We start from the raw sequence: 19095 nt of genomic DNA, 5'->3' as shown, positions 1-19095 counted from the left end.
GCTCCCTGCTATTCTTGGAGTCCCCAGAGGGTTGAGGTGGCACCAACATTTTCTCTTGCTCTTTTATAGGAGCTTTTTGGATCCTATTAGGCTTTTTTTTTTCATGCCTTGCATTATGTACTTTTTTGTTGAGCTTTGCTCTCGGAGTTTCTTTCATACTTAATTGAAGTCTTTTCTTTGAAAAAAAAAGAGAGCATTGTTTCAGAAAAAAAAGGGACACTTCATCTGTTTATATTAAGTTTGTGCTATTTAGGTGGCCTGTGCTACATTCATCTAGAAATTGTCATTTGCTTCTAGAAGCATAGATTGTTGCAAACTCCACCAAGTCTCATCTTGCCTGCTCCAAGGAAAGTTTTAGAGCAAATCCAGCTTCTCCCTGCTCACTGCTGGCTGTTTTGGACCCCACCACCTTTAGAATCCCCATTTAGGTCCTAACATTGAGGGACCAAACTTTTTTTTTTCATTTTTTTATTTTTAGGTCCTAACATTGAGGGACCAAAAAGATAGTGGTGTGGGTTAAAAAATGGTTGCAAAGGTGAGCTGCTGCTCCTCCCCGCACGACTGCCCCTCCCTCCTCTCAGCCTAGCCTCTTCTCTCTCTCAGCCCCCTTCTCTCTCTCAGCCTCTCCTCTCTCTCAGCCCCCTCCTCCTCCCTTGCTGCCCTTCCCTCTCTGCCCTCTCAGCCCGTCTCCCTCCCTACCTCCCCTCCCTCTCCCCCGGCTGCCTCCCTCCCAGCCACTCCCTACCCGGCCTCCTCTACCCCCCGCCTCAGCCCTTCCCCCCCTTCCCTGCCTCCTCCTTCTCAGCCGCTCCCCTCTCTCTCCTCCCTCTCAGCGCTCCCTACCCCCCGCCTCAGCCCTCTACCCTGCCTCCTCTACCCTTGCCTCTTCCCTCCCTCCTCCTCCCCCCGCCTCAGCCCTTCCCCTTCCCCTACTTCCTCTACCCTCTTCTCAGCCCTCCCTACCCCCCGCCTCCACTACCCCTCCTCCCCGCCTCCTCTACCTCCCCCCCCTCCCCTCCCCCCTCCCCCGCCCCTTCTACCCTCACCTCAACCCCTCCTCCCTTCCCCCTCTACTCCTCCTCCCTCCTCTCTGCCTACCCCTTCTCTGCCTCCTCCCTCCTCCTCATCCTCTTCCTCATCCTCCCCCTCCTCCCTTTCCTCCTCAGCCCCTGCTCCTCCTGCTCCTCCTCCTCCTCCTCAGCTCACCTTCCTCCTTCGCTCTCGGGCAGCTTAGTGCGGAAGGAAACTTTTCGTGTTCGAGTCGGCCTCACCCACCTCGATTGGCGATGGCTCTGCCTTCAGCCAATCTCTGTCCACTCCCACTGGCCGCGAAAATAGTTGTTTTCTCAAAAGACGAGCTGCAGCAGCTCAAAAAAGATACTGAGCAAGAGAGCTCGACATCGCTCTTTGCTTCCATCCATGGGTTCCAGGTTACAGGCCAGGGACTGAATGCTCGCCACTCTACCTGGAGACCTTGCAGGGCACTTCACAGATGTTTGTCTACTTGGGCGAGGTTTCTTCCAGGTTGTTTTTGACTCCTCAGAGGTAGCTCGTACAGTGCTGCAGTCTAGCCCGTTAGCACTGGGCTCCAGGAGGATTTTTTAAAGCCCTTTTTCTTTGGGGTTTGATCCTGTCAAGAAAGACAGCCAGACGACGTCACTCTTCATAAGATTTCCAGGCCTTCCTCAGGTGTACCATCCAGGGTTGCCTACGTTTGACGTACGGAACATCCCGTACGGTTGCCTATTTTTTAGGATTTCGATCGATTAGGGTTTTTATTTTTTGACCTTTTTTTGACCGTTTTCTGCCCGTTTTTTACTGTTGGGGCCAGCCTCTCCTCCAAACCTGCATATATACCCCTCTTACCCCTCCCCCTCTCCACCAAGCAATCTTGCCTGTCCATCTCCCTAGCCATCAAGCAGCCCGCTGCCCACCTCCTCTCCATCTCCCTCTCCCTCCATCTCCCTCTCCATCTCCCTCTCCCTTTCCCTCTCTCCTCTCCATCTCCATCTCCATCTCCCTCTTTCTCTCCCTCTCTCCCTCCCTCTCCATCAAGCTCCCTCTTCATCCCCCCCTCCTCCATCACTTCTCCATCTCCATCAATCTCCGTCTCCATCAAGCTCCCTCTTCTTCAAGCTCTCTCTCTCCATCAAGCTCTCTCTCCATCTCCCTCGGGCCTCTCCATCAAGCTCTCCCTCCATCTCCATCCCCCTCTCCCTCTCCATCAAGCTCCCCCTCCATCTCCATCTCCCTCTCCATCAAGCTTCTCTCCATCTCCCTTGGGCCTCTCCATCAAGCTCCCTCTCCATCTCTCTCTCTCTCCCTCTCCATCAACGATGAGGCCACCTAGTTGGCGCATCGTTGATGATGTATTTTCCTTTCGGATGATTTTGTGTCCCATAGGCCATGTATGGCCTTCCGTGGACCTTTAATAAAATTTCTTTCTTTCTTTCTTTCTTTCTCCATCAAGCTCCTCTCCATCTCCCTTGGGCCTCACCATCAAGCTCCCTCTCCATCTCTCTCTCTATAGAGGCACATATAGCCCTACACTGCCCCCGATATGCACACATCAGAGACGACTATCAGCAGATATTGACAGACACCACTCAGATCTCATCAGTTCTCTCCACTGCCTCTCCGGCAGTGTTGGGATCTTTTGTCACTCGTCTTTTTTTGTACCGTCAAGAACTTGAAAATTCTTGACCCCTTTACAGCGGATGAGATTTTTGTACTGAGGATTAGGTCCCATGGGTCATTTTTGCCCCCCCGAGGACGATAATAAAATTCTACTTCTACTTCTCTCTCCCTCTCCATCAAGCTCCTCTCCATCTCTCTTGGGCCCCTCCATCAAGCTCCCTCTCCATCTCCCTCTTCCTCCCTCTCCATCAAGCTTCTCTCCATCTCCATCTCTCTCCCTCTCCATCTCCATCTCTCTCCCTTTCTCCAAGCATCAAGATTCAAGCCTCTTCGTCCTTCTCCCTCCTCATCTCTCTCTCTCTCTCTCTCTCTCTCTCTCTCTCTCTCTCTCTCTCTTGCTGCCCGCAATGTCACCAACTATGGCACGAGAGGAGATGGTGTGCCCGGATAATTCCTCATCCGAAGCGGAGGATGAGGCCTCTCAATCCGTCTCTGTTGCCTTCGTTGGGGCTACTATGTCCTCCGGTACGGCATCAAAGAGAACGAAGACAAGTGATGCTCCAAGGAGGAGGCAAGCCACTCTTGTCCAAGCCACGGATGGCCTCTCCGGTGCATTGTCATTCTTGAAGGAGCGGCAAAGACAAGTTGAAATAGAGATTGCCCACACCGTCATTGAGTACAATCTCTCTTTCCATGTGCTTTAATGTGACCGGTGGCGAAGAATGATGAAAGCCATAGCCTCAGTTGATCCATGTGAAGGGTGGGATGGAGTTAGCTACAACGACATGCGTACCAAGAAGCTAGATGAAGAGAGGGAGAGAATCAACACATCTCTCGAGCCCGTGCGTGCTGGGTGGGCTAAGTATGGATGCTCCATTCTCTCCGACGGATGGTGTGATAGAAAGAAGAGAGGCATCATCAACATTCTTGTCTCTTGCCCTCTTGGCACATACTTCTTGCGGGCTGTGGATGCGGGAGAGAAGGGAAGAAAAACCACCGCCTCCTTAATCTATCGTCACATTCAGGATGCTATACTTTTCTTTTATTTTTTTATCTTCAATCTACTTCTTCTTCTTGAATCTTACAAGCTGAAACTTGTCATGTAGGTCGGTCCCCCAAATGTGGTGCAAGTCGTAACGGACAATGCCTCCAATTGTAGGTCCATGGGTCGCATGCTTGAAGGGGAGTTTCCCTCAATAGTGTGGACTCCATATGCTAGTCATTGCCTTGACCTTCTCATGGAGGACATTGGTAAATAGCCTTGGGTAAAGACCATTGTGAGTGACACTTGCTCCATTGTGAGCTTCATCAACTCCAAAAGCAAGCTTCTTGCCATCTTTCGTATCTATACCAACTTGGAGCTCAAGAAGCCATCAAAGACATGATTTGCTGCTATGTGGCTACTTCTTGAGCAGCTCTATGATGTTCAAAACAAGCTCCAAAAGACGGTCGTGTTCGATGAATATAAAGAATGGCTTGAAGGAGAGTCGAATGCAACTCAACAAGATGCCAAAGACATTCAACGGATTTGCTTGAGAGAGTCTTTTTGGCAAGGGGTGAAGGCCATTGTCATTGCCATTACACCCTTGTACAAGGTATTACGCATGTTGGACATGGAGGGGGCTACTTTGGGGCTTCTCCATCACTTCATGAAAGAAGCCATTGCAGAGATTAGCGCCTCCACCGTTCTAGATACGGATATTAGTCCGTTATGGTAACTTATAAATCTACAATCCTAATATCGAATCTTGTTTCTTTGATTTTGAATGTTAATTAATAATCTCTTGAGTCTAGACTCTAACTTATCGTTATGCTTTGGATATTAGTGATATTTTGGATACCACACCAAAGCGGGACAATATTCTCTTTCATGTCAACAAGAGGTGGAAGTGGATGAAACGACCCATCCATGGTTTTGCTGCCCTCATGCATCCCGCTTTCAAGGCCCTCTCTGTCTTTACGGACTCGGAGTGGGCCTCTGATAGAGATGCATATCTTCCTAAAGCCTTGCATGAGGACAAGCATGGTGCATTTCTTCAAGAACTTATTAACTACAATGACCAAAGGGAAACCGCATTTGCTTCCACCGTGTGTTGGAAGAGGGACTCCTTGGTCAAACCTCTTTTTTGGTGGGAGTCTTTTGGGTACCAATTGCCCCATCTACAAAAAGTAGCTATGAGGATTCTTGCACAGGTAATTAGAAATCTAAAGCTAGAACACGTTACACTCTAATATTTAAATTCATACCTCTAGGCTCTTCAATCTTGAAATTGTTTACTTAAAATTAATGTTTGAATCTTGATGTACATTAGGATTGCTCCTCTGGTGTGTGTGAGAGGAATTGGTCTGCCTACTCTCTCATTCACACAAAGATACACAACAAGCTTAGCACAAAACAATTGGACCCGCTTATTTATTGTCGCTCTAACTTACATATGTTGCGCAATATGCTTGAGATGCCTATGGCTAGCAGGTAGACTTTTCAACTTATTGTAAACTCATATTTGCTTTCCATACTAGGAAGTTCTAACTACAATCCACACGTCAAATTTTCAGGTAAATGTGGATGAGTGCAAGCTATCGGCAGATAAGCTTAAAAGTGTTACTAGAGAGCGCGATCCAGAGTAGGATCAAATTTTCAGGGATCTCTACTTGGAGCTCGAGGAGATAGATCGACGAGTGTCACACACTCGCATTGGGAGAAGGGTCACCACTCCAGTTGGTGGCACTCGTGGTAGCATAGCATCCACAGCTCGTATCAGGACATCCGTGCCATCAACTCCCCGAACCTATGTGAGGCGCGGCTCTGGGAGCATATCAACCACATCCGTTGCTGAGGACACCCTTGTGGCTAGAGAGCCGAAGTATGATGAGGAGGGCAATGTTCTTAGTGAGGGTGACTATGGTGAGGGGTCTCATGGATCCTCATCATCCTCTAGTGAGAGTGATCATAGTCTTGGATTTGACAGTGATAGGAGTACCTAGAGGCTAGGACCTAGGGCCTAGGCCCTAGGCTCTTGCCTGTAGTAGTAAAGCTTTTTGTAAAACTTTTTCCATCTATATTAGACCTTGGTCCCCCTTTTTGTACTCACTACTTTATGTCACGAATCATGATATATCTTCGGTCCTTTTAAGTTTTGCAAATTGCACCTATGCAACATGTAGATTCTAGAATGTTTGTGTTTCAACTTTCAAGAATCAAGTCATGGACATGTTTGTGTTTCAACTTACTCTAAAACTCTAAAATATCCCTCTTTTTTTTTTCTTGTATCGAACGTACCATCGGACATACACCTAAGATTTTTTAGTTCGTTTAGTACATTAGTGAAGGGTGCATCAAGTGAAATAGTCATATCCCCTGTCACCAACCCAGGTAAGTATCGCCAAATAACCACTCTAGCATCATCTGAGGCTTGCGTGTCTAGATCTACTGTAAGAAGGGAGAGAGAAATCAATGGCAACCTGCAAGACGGCCTTTGGATATGTCTGAAGAACTCTGCCTGATGAATCAACAAGCTGTGAGATGCTCTCCCTACTATCTCTGGGGCCAAGAGTAGAGAAGAACTGCTTGTTGACCCTACCTCCCTTCTGTGTCCAAAATGACTCTCTGGCGTGAAAGGCATACTCAGCTCTCTTATCTAAAAGTGACTGCTGTTGAGCCCCTGTTGTAGCAAGGCGCTCCTAAATCCAAGCATCTGTAGGCCTCTTCTGCTCCTCCCTCTGGAGGGCAGCCAACTGCTCGCGGATACCTATCTCACGCATGAGGATCTCACCCCTTCTGATACGAGCAACTGAAAGATAAAAGTCACTAATATGAGAGAGGGCTGCGGCTAAGTCTGAAGGAGAAAGCTGCCCATCTTGCAAATGAGATACCTAGGTCCTCAACACTGTCTCTGTAAGGCCCTCCTCTACATATAAAGAATCTGGAATCCTGACACTGGTAGAGCGGCACCTCACATGGGGATACCATCAAAGCCACTAGAAAATGATTCGAAGTGGACACCCCAGCTGCAATGTAAACAGTACCACCTCTGTCAAGAGCCCAATCATCCAGATAAAATCTGTCAATCCGTGCATGTATAGGCATCTGCAATCTCCTGTTCAACCAAGAAAACAGTAGAGAATGTGGCTGAGTGTGAAAAGCATCATCATGCCAAGCATCCCTGCCGTTGTACTGAAAAAGGAAGGCATCCCACGCGGCCACCTTCCCTATCACCCCTTTTGTCTGAGGGCATTTCAACCATGTTGAAATTGCCCCCTATAATCCAAGCATCTGCAATATGTGACCAAGAAAGAAGTTCTTTCCAAAAAATAACACGATCCCCTCTAGAATTGGGTGCATAAAGGTTTAAGAGACCAACCTTATGCCCATTAATCAAAAGTATAATCCACTGAGCTCTGGAAGGGACTATGATCCCGTGTCCAATCACCAAGGGGAGTATAGAAGAAGCAACAAAAATGCAAGTACCTCCCTTGGTGCCCAAGGTGGGTGACCAAAAAGTGTGGCCTGAAAGAAGCTTACCCAACTTGGAACAATCCCTGGCATCCAATTTGTGTTCTTGGATCATTAGAATGTCCATGGGACCCCCAGTAACACCTGGATGAAGTTGGTTACGAATCAGTTGCCTGCGGCGGCGGTGAGGTATACCCCCGAGTACCTGAACGTTCCAACTAACAATCCTCATCTGCGAGAGGAGGCCAGAAGGAAGATCCTACCCGACCTGGTAGCGGAGAAAGCCCTCTCTTGTGAAAAAATCCTCCTATCAAGAGGAGGGAAGTCAACTGGGGAAAGCACACCCCCCCCTTGCTGAGGGGAAAACTCTGTTCTGGAAGATATGCTCCATAAGCGTGGAGGGTACAACCTCCTCCTATGTCTCAAACGCAACCAAGTCTGCCAGAACTGAAAATGAATTCTTGCAAAGTACCTATGGCGTAGGAATGTGAAGGAGTACCTCTGGCACAGGAGTGCGAAGGAGCCTTACGGAAGAAGTGGAACCAATAACCCCCTTACCTCTATCAGGTGTAGGCAAACGTGGCAACATCTGCCTGACCTCAACCACAATTATGTCATCCTCCTCAAGTAAAGCACGGGACTCTGCACAAAGATTCTCCCTAGATGAGCGCTCCTACATCTGAACAGGGTCAGGAGCAGTCTCATCTGCACATGGAACCAGGACAGGGATGTCTCCTGCCTGAAGAGACGGGTCCGTGGCCCCGTCAGTGGTAGCCTGAGGTACTGGCTCACCAACTCTAACAGGCACCCAACGGGGGATGGCCGAAGCAAGACGTGCTGACTGTCCTGTCTGCATTGTAGAAGTACCAGGACGAGAGGCTGATGGTCCTGGCTGTGAAGTCCTTTAAAGGTCTAGCAGCCCGAGAGGCGGTAGGAACTGGTCATGAAGAAGGTCTAGGTCGGGTGAAGCTATGAGGCGCACCCGTGGATCTTCTTGGTCTTTTCTTTTTCCTTGGACAATCTCTGGCAAAGTTCCCAAGGGTCCTGCAAATCCTACACTGATCATATCTCCCTGCAATCTTGACTCTTTGTCTGAAGAAGGAGCCATCTGGACACTGAAGCATAATGTGGTCATCCGAGATTTTAGGATCAGAGACAATGACCGTAACACGCCCATCGGACCTGACGGCCTCTACTGCTGAAGTAGGCATCTCAGGGAGAGGGGAGATCTCAGTAACCACTCCAAAGGCGGCTCCAATGGAATGTAGCAGTCGATGGTACCATGGTTGTACTCCCGCATTTGAGCTTGCTCTCGCAGTTTTCATTCATACTTAATGAAGTAATTTTCTTGAAAAAAAGAAAAGAATCCCCATTTAAAAAAAATTGAGATTTGCCTTGGGGAGCTGCTAGTTTGTTCTTTTCCCAATGATTTAGCCTATGGCACGTGTTCTAATCTAGTTCCGCACTCAGCACTGGATTTTGTAGAGTTTTGTAAGGATTTTCTACCATAGATTGTTGTTTGTAACTCTATGCTTTTCTAGGATAAATTGTGAGATAAGTGTGAAATGTGCTCCGAGGGAGTGCTTTAGCCAAAATGGGGCGATAGCCTTCTTTGTACTAGCATGGCAAAGCTCCCTAGGTCCCCAAGGGAAGGGAAGCGAGATCGAAAGGAGTGGACCAGGTAGGCATATAGCGCCATTGAAAACTAGCATTTCTGCACATAGCGAGCGGGAGAACTCGTTGGGAAAGTGCGCTTTGAATGAATGTTGAAGTGATTTCCTCCCCAAGCGCCTGACAAATTCTCCCAAACTCGACCCTTTCCCCCTCCCCCCTTTCCCTTAGCCCCTGCCCGCCTTTTCTTTTGTGATTTACTCTTGATGATTTCTCTCCAAAACCCCCCCCTTCCTATTGCCATCCCCTACACAGCTCCCAATCCCCCTTGACGATTTCTTTTCCTACCGCGCTCCCAAATGGCGCGCAAAGTGAAAGCCAGATGGCTACTAGGGTAGCCGTTAGAGAAACCGGCTGGCCTCATCACTTGGCTGCATAGAGCGACCCAAAAGTTCCAAATAGTAATGCTGGATACAGTCTCCCACACACTATCCTTTGGTAGAGGTCATGGGCGTGATCAGGAGGGCTGAGATGCGTGATGGATCTTTATCTGGGAGACCTGCTGTCCATGTATCCTGTATGCTGGTGAGACAGGATCAATCAAGAAGGCGTGTCCTCCCTCCGTGAGCTAGGCCACCATCCCCCAAGTGAAGTCCCTCACCATCCTGTGTGCCAGCCACAATCTTGAGGGATGCCAACCATATCCACTGTGCGACTGGGCATCCCCAGAGGCAATGGGGAATCGTCTCCAAAACTCCTTTTGTGCAACAAATGCATCTGCCATCTACCTGTATCTGCTCTAGCCATGGACCAATGGGTAGGCCCCTGTGAGCCATCAACTAGAAGAAATAGGAAATCTTATGTGGTCGCAAGTTTGTCTAGAGGCGAGGCCATGAACGGGAAATAACCTCTCGGGACGTCCTGCTCTAGCCAATGGCGTTCCCTCAAGGGGGACCATGCTGTTGCTTCAAGCCGTAAGCGGCGCCCAGTACGAGTCGTGTAGGAAAAGGAGACCTCCTCTACCCGATCCGATTGCCCTATGTGGGCTGGCCAGAACAACTCTCTTGGATCCCACTGAATGTCGCATAAAGGTTTGCCCTCCCACAACGCCACATTGCTTCCTTCGGGGTTGATAAAACTATGGTGGGATCAATGTACTAGGTCTTGCCCAAGCGACCCACTATCTTGACCCTCTACCACTCTAGATCCTCCAGGTTCGCCTCTGACTCATCATCCACCTCTGTCTCTGCCTGCAACGAGCCTCCAGGTCCCATTCTATAAAATCGAGAATGGCAGGAACCGAGAGACACTCGAAAGAAGTGTGTCCTGAGAGGTAACCTCGTCCGCGAGAACTATCTCTACCAGCAGTGGGGGGTCTAAGGACTCTGGAAACCATCCCACCATGAGTCCGGGATTGTCGCCTCGATCTCCAACATCCTGGTACTTGTCCCTTGAAGATGACACAGGGCTTGCGTGCGGTCCAATGTCTCTCTACGAAGCCGCCGCCAAGCCCCAAAGGATCTAGCTAGTCCACTGCTCCACTGTGCCCATCTAATGTGAGTCCGTTGACCTAACATGTCGCCCTTCGAATCTTTGACCTCCGGGTGCCATATGAGCGATTGTCTCTCAGACTCCTCTATACAAGACGGTCTTAGCCCAAATGAGTCCTCCCTCCAATCTCTGCCACACTCTGTAGAGACTCCTCATCAAAGGAGAACCCTTCCCTATCAAAGGAGCCTCAGAGAAGATCCACCTATAAGATTGCTACCACTGACGTCCTATGCGAGGAGTGGTCCCAAGAAGCCCCCGTTGGAGGAGGAGCTTCTAGGTTTCTGCTCCTGGGGTGACGCATCTCACTACTACACGCTTGCCCAAGAGGGATCTGCTTTACATCTCCGGATCAATAATGCCCAGTCTGTCCTGTGCCTGGGGCAAAATCACAGTCTGCCAAGCCACCGTGGCTCTTTTATAACGCATTCCATCCGATTGTGAACATAGAAAGTTCCGTACCAAGCGTCGAGCTGCCCCATGCAGCCCTGGGGTGGAAACACCAGCAAGAGGCAATATACCAAGCTGTGGCATGAAGGACCTGGTGAACCACCAACGCTCTACCTGCAAGAGAGAGTTTGGCAGAGCTCCAGTATAATAGCTTACGCCAAATACTCTCTAGGACTGGGCTGAACTATTGCTCTACCGAAATGTCAATGCCAACCTGGCAGCCTAGGTACCTTGTCGTCTCCCCTCTCGAGATCCACCGAAAGTTAAAATCAGCTCCCTAATCCCGAACCTCCTAGATCTCCTTTGGGCCTATGAAGAAACCAACGGATTTGGTCCAATTTATGCGAGCTTCGGAAGCCTCACAATAAATGGATAGGGCTCCTCTAACCCTATCTAGTTTGGATGCTAAGCCATCCACATAAAGAGCTGTATCATCTGCAAACTCCGAGTCTAGGAGCTCCTCCTCTGTCGGATCAGAAGCCTCATCCCTGTAAGGCCAAGTGCCTGAGAGCACAGAAAGTAAACTAGGGCCTCTGCTATAAAGAGGAACAGATAGGGGGCCTAAGGATAGCCCTGTCTCACTGAATGGGAAAGAGGAAAGGCCTCTCGTGTGTGCCTTCCAATAATCACCTGGCTGGAGCTGCCCGCATAAAGAGCTGAAACCCCTCTGATCCATCTCTTTGACAAGCCAAGTCTCTACATGGTACCCTCCAAAAAGGACCACTCCACTTTGTCATATGCCTTCTTGAAATCCAACAGAAGAATGGCAAGAGGCTGCGACTCCTCCCAGGACCTGCCCACTGCCTGCCAGAAAATGAAGATACTCTCCAGGATGCTACACTCTTGGACAATACTGGTCTGCATCTTGTGAATGATGTTTGGTAAGTGGGGTCTCAACCACAGGCTCAAGTCTTGGCCAAGATCTTGTAAGCCATGTCAAGAAGGGTGATCAGCCTCCACTAACGAATATTTGACCTATCTCCCCCCTTCGGAATCAGGCATATCCAGCCTCTGCTCAAGGAATGTGGAAGGGATCCTGAGTCGAAGGTCTCCTAGTAGGCTATATACTCCCAGAATCACCGAAAGAAGCTCGGAGTCAGGCCATCCTCTTCGGGGCACTTCTAGGCTGGAAGGGCATGCAAGGCTTCCTAAATCTCCTCATCAGTAAAGGGCGCCTCCAAACGTCTGCTCAGACTCTACGTAACAACAACTAAAGGAATCTGTTCCCATACCACCTCTCTAGCCAGAAGAGTGGTGGGCAAAGCCTCCTCCGATTGAAAAAGCTGACGGTAGAAGACCGTGGTCATCTCAAGGATCTCTTGAGGGTCTGTGTGCATATGTCCCTGCGAGTCCCCGAGTCACTAGAGCTGAATCCCTATAGACCATGGTCTTGTGGTATGAAAAAACTGTGTGGTCATCCTGTCCCCCTACTGGACCCATCTGGCCTGGGAAGAGTGGTACGAGAACTTTGCTCTACGGACCTCCAAATCCTGTAGCTCCATTCATGCACACTCCAGGCGGCGGTCTTTGAGCTTCCTGAGTCTCTCAATAAATGCTAGGTCTCGACGAAGTGCTCTCTCCCGCTCCTGAAGAGCAGCTCTCCATCTAAGAGCTGGCACTAGAGCTCCTGATTGCTCCGCTGGATCATCTCAGCCACCCATGCCGCCCATCCCTCATTTGGTCTTTCCTCGGGCTGACTCTAAATCTCCACTATCACCTCCTGTAGAAGATCCTCTGGTATGTGGACCCCCTTTTGGTATAGTCCACGACAGGGCTGCTCCAAGTGGAGGACCGCCGTAGAGTGGTCCGACATCGTGGTTTCTGCTAGAATGCCGGTAGAGCCACCTCTGAGTAGAGCTCAATCCCCTGTGTAGAATGTGTGTAGACGCTCCAGCAGCCTAGCATGACATTGCCGTCCAAAGGAGAACTGCACACTATCCAAAAACTTGGTAAACTCAGGCTCACGCCATGGATCCCTGCCACTGATTGTAATAATAAACTGCTCCCAGGTACTCCTCTCCATAGCTGGCATCTCTGCGAAAGTGGCTTCTTCCTACTTATCCTCCATGAACTCTAGGTTGTTGAAGTCACCTTCAACATTCCACGAGTCATCCTTTCAGTGTCACAAGAAACGTTTCTAGATTTTTACAGGCGTTTCGTCTAGAAACGCCTAAAAATACTATATTTTATAGAAGTTATATATACTTCATAAATAATTGTCTTCAGATTCTCTCTCTCTCTCTCTCTCTCAAAAGAGCTCTTAGATATCCATATTGTGCACATAGTGCACACACATATTACACAGTTGAAAGAGTAAAAAGATGCATCACGCAGCCTATAGATTGAGGTTTACAAAGACATAGATCTTCCAATTTACAAATTACTATTAACTAATTAGTTGCAAGTGCATATGGCTGCTAGCATATGCCATGGCCCATAGTTCAAACAATAAACTTTTAACTTTATAATTCAAATTTCAGAATCAAATTTCAAGATTCAAAATATAACAAAATGTATTATGTATTACTGTTTACATCATACATGTAACATGCCATAATGATATACTGGTAACTGTATGGTGTAAACTGTATACATAATCAAAGCCTGTCGCCTGCAAGCCAGCTGCTAACAATTGCAGTGTACACAGTACACTCTAGAGTCTAGTCTCGACTTTCTAGAGCTAGGGACCGCTGCCCTCTCCAAGATCTGCTGCCTCATCACTGTCATCATCAGCACTGGAATCAGCAGATGGATCTACATCCTCTATGGAGGAAGAGAAAGTGCCACCCTCGAACCAAGTAGGGGCTCGCAACTGATGTGAGTCCTCTGAGTCCGCACTGTCTACCAATGCCGCCTCCTCCTCTGGCTCATCTCTACCTCGACGTCCTCAGGATGACGATGCAAGAACAGATACCTGTGATCCCCCTCGTGAGGCTTGTGCTCGACGTTGATAACCACGAATCTGGGGTGTCCCTGTATCCTCTGCAACAGTAGCAGCACGTACTCGTGGTGCACGAGCTCGAGCCATCGAACGTGTTTGACGTCAAAATGGAAGCATATCATGTCGCAGGAACTCGTAAGCATCGTCATTCTCTCGACTGTGCTAGATGATGGACATGTCGACAGGTTTTAGCTTGATCTTGTCAGGATTGACTTGCTTGGGCTTCCACTCGATGCTACCGGTACCATCTGCAGACCTGTACTTCTCAAGTAGACGTAGGTTGGCATTGACATATACCAACCTATTGAGCTGCTCCACGCTCAACCTGACATAGTTTACAAAGCATAAAGAAGTCAATTCTCATGACTTAAGAATTGTTTTTCAAAATGTTACAAGCTTGACGCTATACTATATAGCCTATTGTTTTTCTCTTCCTGGTGTGTATGTCTGCACATATGCTCCATATTTTCTCAGCTGGACCTGATGTGCAATCTTGCGAAAGGATGCGGAGAGCTAAGTTCTGCAATGAGGGATTCAAAATCCCAAATTTCTCCCACCAAGTAAGAGCCAATAGCCTGTTGTCTCTTTCCTTGGCAATTGCACAGGAGAAATGACCCATGTCATTGTGGAACTCCACTATGTCCTCTTCAATGCTATTGCAATTTGCAATACTGAAGAAGACAATATAAATAATTAGATAAATCATAAATGATAATACAAAGTTGAAATCACTTAGAAGTTAGTAGTGAGCAGGCTGCAAACTTGTACGCCATGCTACCTCACCTATTCTGGACCGATGAGTCGCATACTTTCTCCAAGTATTGGGTCCATCCGTTCACAAGCACCCGATCACTCCATTTAGCAGGCTCCTTCCACAAGGGATGGAGCATATGTGAAACAGTGTGGATTGGCCTATGAAACCAATCCCATCTCTTCCTCCAAATTCCTAATATGTCATCCTTTCTGAAAATTTACCAAAAGGAATCAAGTTAGAGGCTAGAGCTAGGAGAACTGAGTATTAAACTTACAAGTTTCAACTTATATGTACCTGCTCTGGTTGAGGATCTCAATAGGACAATCCTCCGTTGCTTTTCGAAGCTTCAGCATGAACTCGTATAGCAAGCCCATAGTACAACCCTCATGGTCAAAGAGTCGAAGCACGAAGTACAAGGGCTCTATGGACATCTAAATGCCAAAACTGATTGTCAAAGACAATCCCCTCGACATTCTATCCAGCAAGCAATCTCGAGTCACTCCAATCCAGCCAATCTGAACTGGTCATCATGCGACGAAGGCTCTCTTTGGTCTTAACCAGCCTACAAATGATAAAGTTTAAACAATGAATAATTTGAGGAATTGATCATTGAATGATGAAAATTGAATCATGATTCATGAATCATGCCTCCTAAGAACCAGGAAGATGTAGCCAAAGCGTGTCTTTGAGGGTCTCATAAGCTCCCACTTACACTCCCTTCTGAATAGGGCCAGTGCATGTGGCTTACGAGTGATATAAGTCACTAGCTACATTGCTTTTTCGACCACACTAGACACCCAAGGCAGCTTTCCAATATCCTCCATCATCAAATTAAGAGAGTGTGAGGCACAAGGTGTCCATACTATCTTGGGATACTTCTCCTCAAGAAGACTTCCCATTCTCTTGCAGTTGGAGCCATTATCGGTGATGACTTGCACCACATTGTCCTCACCAACCTCCCATATCCACTCTCCGGTGATGTGAAGGCTGGCATGTGAGGCATCAACCACCCTCAAGAATATGCTTCCCACACAACTAGTGACCAAGATATTAATCATGTGTCTCCTCTTCGTGTCACTCCATCCATCGGAGACTATGGTGCATCCATACCGACTCCAAGCTTCCTTGAGTCCCTCCATGTCTTTCTTGATTAATCCCACCTGCTTCTTCAAACGTGTGGTGCGGAGAGTCTCAGAACTAGCAGGTGTAAGGGATGATGCTCCTGCTCTACCAGCAGCTACAAGTGCATGATAAAACTTCTTATAGGCAGGAGTCCTTGCAACATTGAAGGGAATATTGCAAGCGTAGAAAAACTGCTCCTCTGCAATGGCAACCTCTTGCTTCAGACATTCTGCCCAAGCAGCCTGTATAGGAGTAACTCTCGGAGTGATAGCTGCTGGACCACGCGGCCTCTTGGCAGGAGGCCGTGGAGGAGCTGATGGCATAGCGGACAGCCCAACTGATACGGATGCCGATGGAGTGGTGCCATGTAGAGGCTGAGTAGAGGCACTCCCATGAACTTGTGATGTCGATGTAGATGGAGTATACCCATGCCCCTCCTGCTGTGAGTGAGAACACTCCACATTTCCTGTATCTGACTGGGATGATGTGAGAGTGACGGTTGCCTCTATGCCCAACTTCTGCTGCTCAACCAACACATTAGCTTGAAGAACTTGATCTGTGATCACGGGATGGAGGAGGGATCGAATCTCAGCAAATTTGGATGAGGTACCTCCATATGCCAAGAAGATCCCCTCTGGAATGGCATGGCAAGCACTCTTACCCTGGCCTCCGATCCATAAAAAATGTGCTCGAACTCGAGGGGCAGATCCCGTCAAACTGTCACCACAAAACTTGCATACTGACCTCCTTGTGCTAGATGTGCCATATCTCTTTATAAAAACGGTATCCTGCCATACATCCCGTTTTGTGCTTCCACTCGGTCCACCGGCACATCTTGAGGCCATGGTATGGGAGTAGAGAGTAGAGTAGAGTAGATTGTAGAGGGTAGACCGTAGAGGGTAGAATCTAGACTCTAGAGTAGAGGGTAGAGTAGAGAGTAGAGGCTAGAGGAGAGTAGAGGGTAGAGTAGAGGGTAGAGTAGAGTAGAGTAGAGTAGAGGGTAGGGTAGAGTAGAGGGTAGAGGGTAGACCGTAGAGACTAGAGTAGAGGGTAGAGTAGAGTAGAGTAGAGTAGAGGGTAGAGTAGAGAGTAGAGGAGAGTAGAGGGTAGAGTAGAAGGTAGAGTAGAGGGTAGAGTAGATGGTAGGCACTAGGAGCAAGGCAAGCAATGGAGCGGCGCAGGAGAGGAGCGAAAAAACAAAAACGGCGGCCAAATTCAGAAAGAAACCCGTCGCGGCGAATTTTTTGACAGCCAGATGTTTCGCCCTAACTACCCGTTTTGGACGTTTCTAAGAAACGTTTCATCTAGAAACGTTTCTTCGCGTTTCGGTGCCCCGAAACATGTTTTTTGGTAACACTGCATCCTTTGGGAGGCAATCTGTGAGTGACCGTCGAAAAGCCAGACGGTGCTATCTGCAAGCGGGTATGTACACGTTCAGGATACCAATCCGGGCCTCTCCTGCTTGAAGACCTATCCACACTACGCGATCTGGTATGAGCTCGCCTTGTGCAAATATCTCTTGGGCCACCGCCTAGGATACTGATATGCATACACCTCTACTCCTACCAACAGCGGGGGACCAAACCTCTGGGCCCCTCCCAGGGAGGAGATGGTGTCGATGTGTGATGTCTGCTTGCTAAGAATATGTGCTCCTGAATCAAGAGGAAGTCAGCTAGTCTACCTACCAAAGCCCATTGCAATTCCTGATGGATCATCAGATATTGCGATTGACTACACCCACGGTCGTGATGCTCATGCACGTTCCAACTTACCATTGTCAAGCTCATGTGGATCGTGCGGAAGCGAACAAGGCTCACCTGTGCGTAGGAGCTTGCTCTAGGAAACTGGATCTCAGCGACTTTGCCAAAGGTCTTGAGGGAGAGCAATCTGTATCCGTGCGTCGATGAACCAAGGTCGCCACTGGCTCAATCTCTACCCTCTGTGCCCAATACTGCATGAAGGAAACATGTACGACGAAAAGATCTGCGCACTACTCGAGTGTCCAGTAGTGGGGCTTTGTGAGTACAAACTCTGGTGGCAAGTGAATCATTCGTACTGCAAAGGCTGATCCTGCTAGGGAGAAGCCAAGCTGAAAATACATGGAAGCAACATGAGCAAGCCATAGATCCATGCCCTGTGGCCCCATCCACTCGTGCATCATTTGATATACTTGATGCTTCATCATCACGTCGAAAAGCTGTCTGGAGTCCACTTCTCGACCCCTATGGAGGCAAACTGGAGGACCCAAATTGGGTGGGTGCGGGATCCTACTGCACTAATGCCCCCTTTTTGGGGATGCGAGATCAGAATGGTCAGTTCGAAGGTCATGGAGTACATATCTAGGATTTCCAAATAGTTCCATGGTCCTGATTGCCAGAACTCTCTCAGCAAAGGCCGCCCAGCGTGCATGCAGAGGCATGAGGACTGAGCATCTGCACCATCTTCCTCGAAGGTCTGAGAAGATGAAGCTGAATCCTGCATGCCCAAAGAGCCGACTTACTGATGAGGAGAGGTCAACGAGGTGGCCTTTGCCTTGCCCTTGCTCACAAATGAGGTGTCGAGGATGTTGCTAATTGAGGAGATGGAGCGGAGGGTGGGGGGGCGGGTGGTGAGGGTAATCACAGTAGGAGCAGGTGGAGGCGGCGGTGGGGGGGGGGGAGGTGCGGAGGGGTAGTGCAGAGAGGAGGCAGGCATGTCCAGGGGTGACAAGGATGAGGGGTCCGATGGGGGCTATGCGGTATCTGTGGCTGCCAAAGTTGAAGGTCACTCTTCGGCGATGGCACCTGAGGCCTCTAAGGCTCCTCCTCCGAACCCAGGGGATGGGTGAGTCGTGGACATTGATGCTTTGGAAACCTCTGGTGTCTACTGCTGTTGATGCGGAGGATCCTGTGGGCATGAAGTCTCACCTCTGGAGGGGTCTAAAGAATGTCCTGAGGTCGAGGGATCTCTCTTTGGATCTTGTGCTACGCCTGCTTGGGGACCTTCAACCTGGTATCCCTGTGATTGCGCAACTACCTGTGCTCGCCTCTTATGGTTGGCATGCTGTTGTTGGTTCATTCTGTCTCACTTACTCCGCTTCTTCTTCCCCACCTTGGTCCACCTTCCCTCAGAAGGCTCAACCTGGGACTCTGGCACATGTCCTTGGGATTGTTGCTGTGCCTGCCTAGGTCCCAACCTCTGGAGTGTCACTATGCTGTCCCTGTGTCTCTTGTGGGGAGGGATGGGCCCTGTCCAAGCCTCTTGTACAATCCCTAGCTAGGTGCCTCTTCTGTCTGCACCTCAAACACTGGCCTGTAAGTCCAGAGACCTCTAGTCTCTGCCGCAGAGTACCTCCCTCAAGAGTCTCCAAGAGAATCACCTCTGGGAGGGCATCCGGGCTCTCTACAACCAACTTGAGACGAGGAACCTTGTCATCTGTCACAATAGATGCCTCCGACTCCGAAGGGTACTCTAGATTCGTGCCGAATGCCCGCCTAATAGAAGGAAGGATGGCACTATACTCCCTCGGAAGGCCCTAGGAAGTGAAGCATCACTGGAAAGCGGGGAACATGGTGAGTCGAGTCCATGTCCTCCACTGTA

General features: G+C 48.9%; 1 protein-coding gene and 1 pseudogene across 3 annotated transcripts in view; both read left to right on the top strand.

The window, feature by feature from the left end:
* Window positions 1-19095, top strand: part of LOC147897255 (6-phosphogluconate dehydrogenase family protein) — a 162114-nt gene that overhangs the window by 24743 nt on the left and 118276 nt on the right. The window lies entirely within an intron of this gene.
* On the top strand, window positions 3360-5742 carry LOC147897256 (uncharacterized; annotated as a pseudogene).

The sequence above is a fragment of the Dipteris shenzhenensis genome, chromosome 10 (assembly GCF_047967505.1).
Source record: "Dipteris shenzhenensis isolate YYH24624 ecotype China chromosome 10, Dip_SZ_1.0, whole genome shotgun sequence".
Classification (NCBI taxonomy): Eukaryota; Viridiplantae; Streptophyta; class Polypodiopsida; order Gleicheniales; family Dipteridaceae; genus Dipteris; species Dipteris shenzhenensis.
The sequence above is the reverse complement of the archived record's forward strand: the minus strand, read 5'-3'. Positions and strand labels throughout refer to the sequence as shown.